Source organism: Stegodyphus dumicola, chromosome X2 (genome assembly GCF_044657685.1).
Source record: "Stegodyphus dumicola isolate Sdum_Otavi_A_Nest chromosome X2, ASM4465768v1".
Lineage (NCBI taxonomy): Eukaryota > Metazoa > Arthropoda > Arachnida > Araneae > Eresidae > Stegodyphus > Stegodyphus dumicola.
In genome coordinates this window covers 50,760,677-50,770,639 of record NC_140781.1, presented here as the reverse complement: position 1 = coordinate 50,770,639, position 9,963 = coordinate 50,760,677, and the positions used below count along the sequence as shown (strand labels likewise).

Here is a 9,963-nt window from a genome sequence, read left to right as displayed (position 1 = left end):
TGCGACTACTAAAAGAGCTCAGCTTAGAAGAGAGCGAAATGTGAAGAAACAAAGAAAACTGTTTAATTACCATGAACTCTGACAAGTTATTTTCATATAGTCATTCTTAAATATGAGAAAATCACAGATACGTTTAGGGTAGCTCACAATTTGCTTATGATTTTTCAGCAGGGAACTGCACATTTTGGTAATCAAATTGATAAATCATAAAATTAAGTACATCATTATGTCATAATAATAGGCTATAAAAATAACTACTACAAATTTCACTTCATAAAACATCAATTTATTAATAAAATTTTCAAATAGCTGAACAAGATAATCACAGCAGTAACATACAGAAATTAGCAATGTATACCTTTAGGTGTGGAACTGTTTTCCACGTGAACATTTTTCTTTTAGTTGATAAACTGGCGTCAAATTTCAACGATGGTAAGTTGATACAATGGTCAATAAAACCGCGTTACATTTTCATGCACAACACATCTTTTCTTTAACCAGAGATGTTATTTTAAGATGTTTCATTTAAAAAAAATCAGTGCACTAAGTTTCGAAACACTCCTTTGCATGTGAAAATCTTACTGAAAAAGATATTGTCACAAGGCCACTGACGTTGACAACGGTAAATACTACTTTTATTATTTCCAGCATACAGAGCTTCAGGTTATACTACTTTACAATTATTTGATGCAAAAATGCTAATATCTTTTTCAGAGCATTCCTGGTTTTATAATATAATTCACAATCAGAAACCATACAAATATATCACTTCTTTAACACATAATTCGATAGTTTAAAATTTTTAATCAGTAATATAAATTAGTCAAAAAGGAAGAATATTACAATTGCCTAAATAAATAAAAATAATACTTAAAGTAAAATAGTTTAGAGTGCTGCTTATTTTGATAACTGGATATGTGTGATTTAAAATTAAAACGTAAATTCAATGTAGATGAAACTAACGTATGTTTTTGGATGATTATAATTGAATTTTCAAGAACACTATTATTCCTTTTGCATCTTAACATGTTAGTAATATGTCTTATGAAAATCACTGATTAAAATACTTCCAAAGAATTAAAATAGTAAATTTCAAATTTAGATGTTAAAACTTAACTGCCTTCTTGCTTTACATTTCCTTCACTTATTTCTCGCCTTTAATTGTTTACTAAATACTACACCTTACTTATAAATATATATTATATAATAAATACCCAGGGAATTTACTTCTAAATAAATTCCTTGATGATTATAGCTCAGCATGAAAATTTACTAACAAAATACAGGGTTGCCTTGCTCTACGAACATCCATTTTACATCATTTTGCTTTTACAAAAGATCTAAATATACCGTTTCTACAAAAGACCTAAAAATACCCTTCGGTTTCTGCTTTAACAAAAAAGTTATGATACAGACTTACAGTAGAAGAACTTACAAAATTTTGTGAAAGGAAGGAAAATACCATATGCCTTTGTTTAAGTGGTAAATCAGGGAGAAAAATTCTTTGAAACAGTTGTTTGTCCAAAACAAACGGATGTGTGATAGCTGCCTAATAGGTTATTCTCGAGATATTTAAATTCGCTTTTTTGAAAATTTTTAACCCGCTTATGTATTGTGAAAGTAAGATATGTTAAGAAATTTTAAATTAGCAAGTTTAAAATTAACATTTTAATCAAGAAAAGATTAATTAATTTTTAAATATTTATATGCATTTCTAGAATCCTTAGATATTTTTGAAATAACATATGATTAAAACTAGCATATACTGTTAATATAAAACAAACAAAAAAAAGTTAGTCATAACTTTAAAAATATAAATTAACTGTAATACTTGCACAATATTTGCTATGTTTTTCAATAAATATAACTGACTGACAGTGAGATTGTATATTAAAAAAAAACCTGCTAAAATTTTGGAAAAAAGAATATGTAATATCAGAATTGAGAGTTAAGTTTTTAAGTCTCAAATTTATGCCATAAATATGAAATAAAACGGAGAATAATGTAAAATTTTAGCATAAATTTTGTTCAGTGTCATAGGTGGATATTTTATAGAAGTTTCTTTTATGTTTTAAAATAAACTTTGCACAGTCATATTTTATCCATAATTCCTAAAATGTTTTTTAATATACAACACCTTTTACAGAAAAAGTTATAAAAATAAGCTAAAAAATTAAAATTTTTTTAAAAAGTGGAACATTTGTTCCCAAGAAAATTTTACTAGTGGTTTTGAAGAGGTTTTACTAGTACTTTTAAACTTCCCTTCTCTAGGATATAAATAAAACATCCCATAACACATACATGCATATTCATATAAAAGTAAAATGAAAACGATAGGCAGTAAGCTATAAATTCCTGTTAAGAGAATATTTAAAAAGCTATACAACTTCTAAAGCATGTTATTAGCTTTTTACTTGTTTAAAAAATATGCTAATGTTTTATCTCACATTCTATAGCAGTTTGAAATCATCAGAAGTCCCCTCTTTTTAAAATAAAGATGTATGCAAAATTAGGACTGTCAGTCAAAATTTGGCTAACTTCTGGACTTTAATTTTTTATACTGTTTTTTATGCTCTGTTTCTTAATGCATGCTATTACTCTATGTGAACTGGCACTGTAAATGCAATTATCTTCTTTTAATTAAATTAAATTGATCAAAGTCATTTAGTCATTTCGTTAGCTCACTGGAGAACCACTGCACAATACATTTGGACAGCACTAATGGAAACAGGACTTCAGCAACATTTAATGAGGAGGACTAAGATTACTTAATTTTTAGTCCACAGCTGACAGAAATCCAATGACACTAGAACAAATCTCTAAAAGATTTATTATTCTCATTTAAAATTCTGAGACTTTAAAACTGCATGTTATTTAAATAAAGTTCAAAACACATTACTTACATTTCACCATACTATGATTAATATAATACTATACAGTTGCTACATACGAATTTTCTTTTAACACAGTCACGCATGATGAACATACAATCTAAGATGGTAATGAAATTCATGAATATAGTTAGACATTACGGAAAAATTACTCTACATTAACTAAAGCACTCTATAGTTTGATGATTTTTCTAAATTTTATACATTTTCAAAAACCTATCTAAAACACAATTCTGAACTACAGAAAGGCATAAGATAATTAAACTTACTTAACCTTTAACTAACAAAAAAATTAATTTGATTTTATCAGTTCCATTAAAAACTAAATTATAATTACTTTTTGCCAACCAGTAACTGTAACCACACCTCTAACAGTAAAAAATTTTAATGATGGCACTAATTTAAAAACTAACAAATTAGAATTAATCCCTGCCATTCCACCATGCATTTACACTTTTTACTAACTTCACTGCATTACCTAATTAAATATTTTACATTTGTTTAATCTGCCTTACAAAATTTTAATTATCAGTCTTCATGAATTTGATGCTTCGTAGTTACTACAGCACAAAATGAAGCAACTAGCTATTCTTAAAATATCCTGATTTATATGAGAAATAGAATACTGAATCGCTTCACATGGCTCTGGCATTCTAATTATTAGGAACATGCAGCTTCTACTACTGCTTATAAGGTTATAACAAATATGATAAGGAAAATTTCTTGTTTTTTCAAGAGTTTAAAGAATATTATTCACAGTACCGGAGTATTATACACTTTAGGAAGAAATTAACAGGCAGTTCATTTGCTATAAAAATATATGAACAAAATGCAGTTATATCCTGTTTTGTTATTTTATAATGAAATAACAATACAAAAACGAATTTGGTAAAAGTAAATGAAAAAAATATTAGGTAACAGATTAAAAAAAATTAAAACCAGAAATGCTCCTATAGACACTTGTGAATTCTAACACAAATTGCTAATAACAAATATGTTTTGGTAACTGTAACTACAGATACAGAAAATAGTATTTGTATCATATTTGAATAATACACAGCACTGTATATCTACATGCATACGTGCAATAAATATACGTACAAAGTTTAGCAACTAAAGCTGAATGAAAGAAACAGGGGTTTCTACCATGTATTTTCATGATATGTTATTTGTTTTAAACCACAGCTGTTCACAGCTAGTAATTAAATTACAGTATTTAACGTCAAAATACATAACATCTATAAAGCAAGTACAATTTTATTTTTAGAGACATGGAAAAAAAAAAACTATAAAATAATATGAAAACTAATAAATACCAACAAATACAGAATATTTTATAATAAAATATGGAAAGATGAGCAACCATGAATCACAAATTAGGCACATAGCAACAGTTTGTGCATGCATTATACATTAAATACAAGCATGATGCATTAATGATGATGATATCATCACATAAAGTTGAACAAGCATTATTAAGAGAAAAATACATCAGGTATCATGAAACGTAAATCCTAACATTTAATTTCAGTTAGAATCTTCAAGAAATGAGTTTAAATAGTTTTCTCACCCACTTCAATGTTCAAAATCATTAAAAGAAAGAAAAAATAAATAAAAGAAGGGTGGTATTATAGATTGACTGTTTTATTTTAGTACAAAATCAGTCATAATACTGATAGAGAGACAGAAAGGAGGTTAAAAAAATACACGGCATAATAAATAAGTTCGGATTTACTTTAATCTTAATCCTTTTATTTCTGATTAAAAATAAAAAAACAATTTCTACTTAGGATTTATTAATAAACTATGAATACCATAATTATTTTTATAAATTTAATGCATGATTAATGACAATGATCCTATCATTCATATATATATATATATACATTAGTAAAGACATAAAATAGTTTCGATTGTGTTCTTAATGAAAGTGCTCGATGTTTTTAATTACTTCTTGTGAGTTAAGTCTTTTCACTAAAATTTTATAATTTCACTTATGTTTTAATTCTTTGGATTATGTGCTATTTGCTTAAAGGTAAAAATTTGATTCGAATTTATTACTAAAGTATTTTATTATTTCACTTACATTTTCAATTTTTTAAAAAGAATTCTCTTTATTTAAGGTACATGATTCTAATTAGAATTTACTTTGTTTTTACCTTTCTTTGGGGAGAAGTCAGAATGTCCGGATGAACTATTATAATTAAAATACATTGAAATGGTTATCAGCTAATTCTGGATACAGAAAAGCAAGGATTTTTGCAGAAGAGATTTCAATATTCCTCATCTTGGATGAAGTGACATTAAAATTGATTGAATTCCTCTTTTATTATGTTTTTCTTTAAATTTCATTGATTTTTTTTAAATGGGGTATTGCTTGTTTGAAGAGTTTTGGTTTTAACATTTTTTAAATTCTTTTTTGCATTTATAGGATTATTTGATATTTATAACTTATGAATTTCAATTTTTTGTCTTTGTGAAAAATTAGTTCTAAATTTCTTACTTTATGTCTTTACTGATAAGTTTTCAGCAGCATAATATGCGAAAATTCTAGGCATGATTATATTTTGCTTTTAAAAAACTTTTGTAATTATACATATATACTATATATTATAATTTAACAAACATTCTTTATTCGTAAAAAGCAAATTAAATTTTAAATGAAATTGAATTTCACATTATGAAATTTCACATTTTTCCACATTATGTTTCAGTTAGCATTTTTACAATTTTTTACACATTTTGACAATACTTCACAGTTAGCAAAAAATTTTTTCAACAGTACACACATTTTACATTATTCAAAAATTTAATTTAATTTTACATTACTTAAAGTTTTTAAAATAGATCTAACAGATAGCAGCTTAACACTCAACTTTACCTTATATTAGCGCCCTCTATTTATAAAGTTATAAGAAACACACTATTTAACATCACTTAGTTTGGCATGCTCTGCTGTGTTATTATTCCTATATATTTTTACTTTCTCATATTTAACCGCATTTAACCAAGATTTATTTAGTATTCCTCAAGCATTGTGTTTTCAAGTTGTATTTATTAATTACAAATATTGTGCTATTATAAATTTTAATTAGTATTGTGTTATTCTAAAAGTGTATCTGCAAAGTGTTTAACTCGCTACGTTCCCACCTGACCAACTCATCCAATCCGGATGTTTCTCTAGCAACAAACGCGACTGGCTCACAGCCTTCACGTGCCTCACAACTCTAGGTTCAAAACGCCCTAATGCTCATTCTGAGCTTCGTGGGCAGCCACTGCAAAAACCAATAGACTAATTCTTCAGAAACAAGAAAATATCCATCTCAGAATCATGTCAAACTCCCCCTGGTACGTGAGAAATTCTGTCATACGGAGAAGTCTCAAAATTAATTTACTCAACGAAGAAATTCTTAAAATTTCAAAAAACTTCCATCATAAATGCGACCACCACGACAACCAAGTAATTCGGAATTTAGGAAATTATGATAGCAAAGTTATTCAATCCTTCAAAAGACCACGCACCATTTTCCACAATAATAACTGGATTTAACTACTTCCTTTTCATCAAACTTCATATTCATTATGTATATATGTAGATATTTTTCCTGAGCAAGCAGGAATAGACTTTCCGCCTAATCAGCGGGTTTTGGACTTGTTGTGAACCAAATTTTTACTTATCTTCAAAAATTTACTCATCTTTTTTTACTCTTCAAAATGTATTTATGAAATCGTGAAATTCCAAGCCAAAGTGATCATGTGATCAACTAACGAACTTCTGATTGTCTTTCATGAATTCGAAAAAGAGACTTGTATATATTTATTTTACTTATACTTTATTTTACTAATGTTGCACCCTACAAATGTTTTATTACTGTATTTCAAGTATTATGAATCATCTCATCATCATCCATATTATGCCTACAATAATTGCTTATCAAAAATTACTACGAAATAAAACAACTGCTTCATTCTACCAACATCTCCCTTTACAACTACTTACAGCATTGCCAAAAGATGGAGCCACCGGAACGGTACTTAGTTTCCTCTGAAAAAATTTCCACTTAAATTCTAAAGTGGAGTGTCTTTTCATCACTATGATGCACCCCGTAGGGTCAATAATTGCTGAGTCAAAGTCCCAGGACTAAATACCCATCTTTACCGCAATTCATGCCAATTCATTCATGCCTGAGCTTCGACTCCATAGGAGTAGAACTGTGACAGACTGGCTGTCACACTAAGATTATGCTTCACCATCATCTACATAGACCGCATGTTATTCTTTACCACCAAGATCACACATCTTCCTGAACTATTGCTTATCCTTAATCGGCCTTACAAGATTATATGGACTATTACCAGTGCCGATAGCCAGATTGATATGCTAAAATTGCACTTCATGATATGCCTTTTTACTCACTCATAACTGCTACCAAATAGTTTTATGCCTCCCTATGCCACCAGTAAAATGCCTGCTTATGGCATGTTTAGAATTCATGATCGCGCAAATTGCATAGTGCATAATTTGATGCTTATTTTCTAGTATCGCCTGAAGATGTTGACACTAAGGGGTGCCATTTCTTGATCACAACCCCTATTGGCCTAGTGCATAGTTTGATCTTCTAAAAACGACTCTACGTAGTCAATGCTAGTATTGACAGATTTCAAAAGTCAAAAATGCTGCTCCACTCTCCAAATACAAATATAGTTGGTAAGTTAAATTAAAACTTACTATTTACCTGCCTTTTTACCTGCAATTATTTATATATTTTTTATAAATAGTATCTAGTTTCTTTTTTATTTATTTGCATAATTCGTGTCAGGGAAGTTTTCTGTAGGCAAGAGTTTCTAAATTACTTTGGTTTTCTACTCTTAATTGACTTTAATTTTAATTCTAGTCTTTACTTGCTAATTTCTCTAAATTCCACTTGTTTAAATTTCTTTTTAGTAATTCACAACATTTGGTTTTGAATTTTCCTTTTACCCTTGACTACATAGATGACGAAACACGAATTGAATAATTTAAGAGTTAGGTTTGGAGGTAATCCCTTGACAAGTTTGTCTCCTGCCTGCTCAACAATTATGCACTGATGCATTTTTATGAATTTTTAGGATTAAAAAATTTATTGGAATTATATATTTATTCATAGATTTTGATACTTGCACTTGATTTACATATGCTCTCAGAATTTAAATGATATTGTAGATTAGTTCGCAGGAATAATTAATCATTTACTTGTAATTCAATTTCATTTAAAATTTAATTAACTTTAAATTTGCTTTTTATGAATAAAGAATGTTTGCTAAATTCAAATTTCATTCCTTGCAGCAATGGCGCAAGATAATTATTTAAATTTAATTTAACTTAACTATATTCTTTTGAAACAATTACTATATATTACATAATCTATATATATATATATATATATTATTACAATGAACATGAATGTATAAGGCAAAATATGCCATTCAAGTGGAAATAACTTGAAGAATTTTCTCTTAATAATTAACATATGGCAAGTACAGTAATAAAATATAGTAAAAATATAGAATTTTTAAAACTTTTCAAATAATCAGCTCACATCTGATGCTAAAAGAATACAGCAATTATATAAAAGGAATAATAAAACAATATTTTACTAGGTGACAATAAAATATTCATATAAAAAAACTCGTAAATTCATTCAGTATACAAAATGAATTACTATACAGAACATGAAATACAGTAAAAAGTAAAAAGCTTCAACTGTTTTAATCATCATTTCACAAAATCCGTTAAAAAAAAAGGCAAATCTAAAAAACACACAAAGAAATTCATACACAAAATACAAGTGTTTCTAAATGTTAAGCAATAAATTGAAAAATCGGTTAAAAGTAGTTTAAGATTCTTGAAATCTTGATATGTTACAAATAAAAGCAATCTGCAATCAGTAGCATTATGCAGATGCGTGGTGCTGCCATCGCTTTGTGTAAATATGATACAGCTTAAAACCATATATTTAGGAGGAACTTGCTATTCAAATATTAACATATAGTAAACAATTTTGAGATAGCCGAAAGTGTAAAAATGAGTTCAAAGCAACATTTCCCAGCAGAATTACATTACAGAGCTATAGGCCGATTAGAAGTAGGTTAGTCTGAAGTTGCAAGATGGCTAAATATTGATCATTTCATGGTAAGACTGTTGTGGAACTAATTTCTAACTACTGGTAGAGCCTCTTGAAGACCTGCCGAAGGTAACCCAAGAATTACTACTTCTCCAGATGACTGGTATTTGCAAAGCAATAGGCCTGCAACTCCATTCCAGTTTAGATCAGCACTCATATCTCTTACAAGAAGGACAGTATGCAGAAAGCTGCATGAAAGAGGTCTGTATGCTAGACGACCGTCATTATGCAGCCTGCTTATGAGTCCCACTTTGCTTTATGAAACGGTTCCCAAAGTGTTTCAATATAGGGAAAGAAAACGCTCAATATCTTCAGTCTAAAGTATGGGAAAGGATACCACTGCAGGAGGTAGCATTCTCAGATTGGGGACAAGTATTTTTAGGTGTATGCACAGAGCTGTATGTGTTGCCACATGAAATTCTCAATGCTCAGAGGTACAGATATGATATCCTATTGTTTGTCAGTGTTCTGCCACAATCGGCGATACCATCATTCCGCAAGCAGATAATCCCCACCCTCACACTGCTTGTCTCGTGCACCAATTTCTTAAAGAAGAAATTATGGTTCAAATGGAATGGCCAGAACGAGCTTCTGACTTTAATCCCATTGAGCATGTGTGGGATGCTCTCCGGTGGCATATTGCTGGCCTTCAATGCCCTCCCCCAAAACCTTAGGTGAGCTCTTAGAACTGCTTTACATCACCAGTGGGTACTTGCTACCCATGCAGTTCAATAATAATATCATGAACAGCATGAGACTTTGCAGTACTGCAGTTCAATAATAACATCATGAACAGAATGACACATTGCAGTACTGCAGACTGTACTGCTGTTCAGAATGATCATGCTCACTACTGAGATTTCAATTTTATTTCATTTGCATATCCAAATTTAGAGATTTTATGTATC

At 29.1% G+C, this 9,963-nt stretch overlaps 1 protein-coding gene across 1 annotated transcript in view; it reads right to left on the bottom strand.

The window, feature by feature from the left end:
• Positions 1 to 264: 264 nt before the first annotated feature.
• Positions 265 to 9,963, bottom strand: part of LOC118191223 (uncharacterized) — a 94,400-nt gene continuing 84,701 nt past the window's right edge. The window contains exon 11 of the mRNA XM_035362023.2: positions 265 to 9,963. This exon is cut by the window's right edge and continues 21,560 nt beyond it. The gene's annotated coding sequence lies outside the window, so the exon portion shown is untranslated.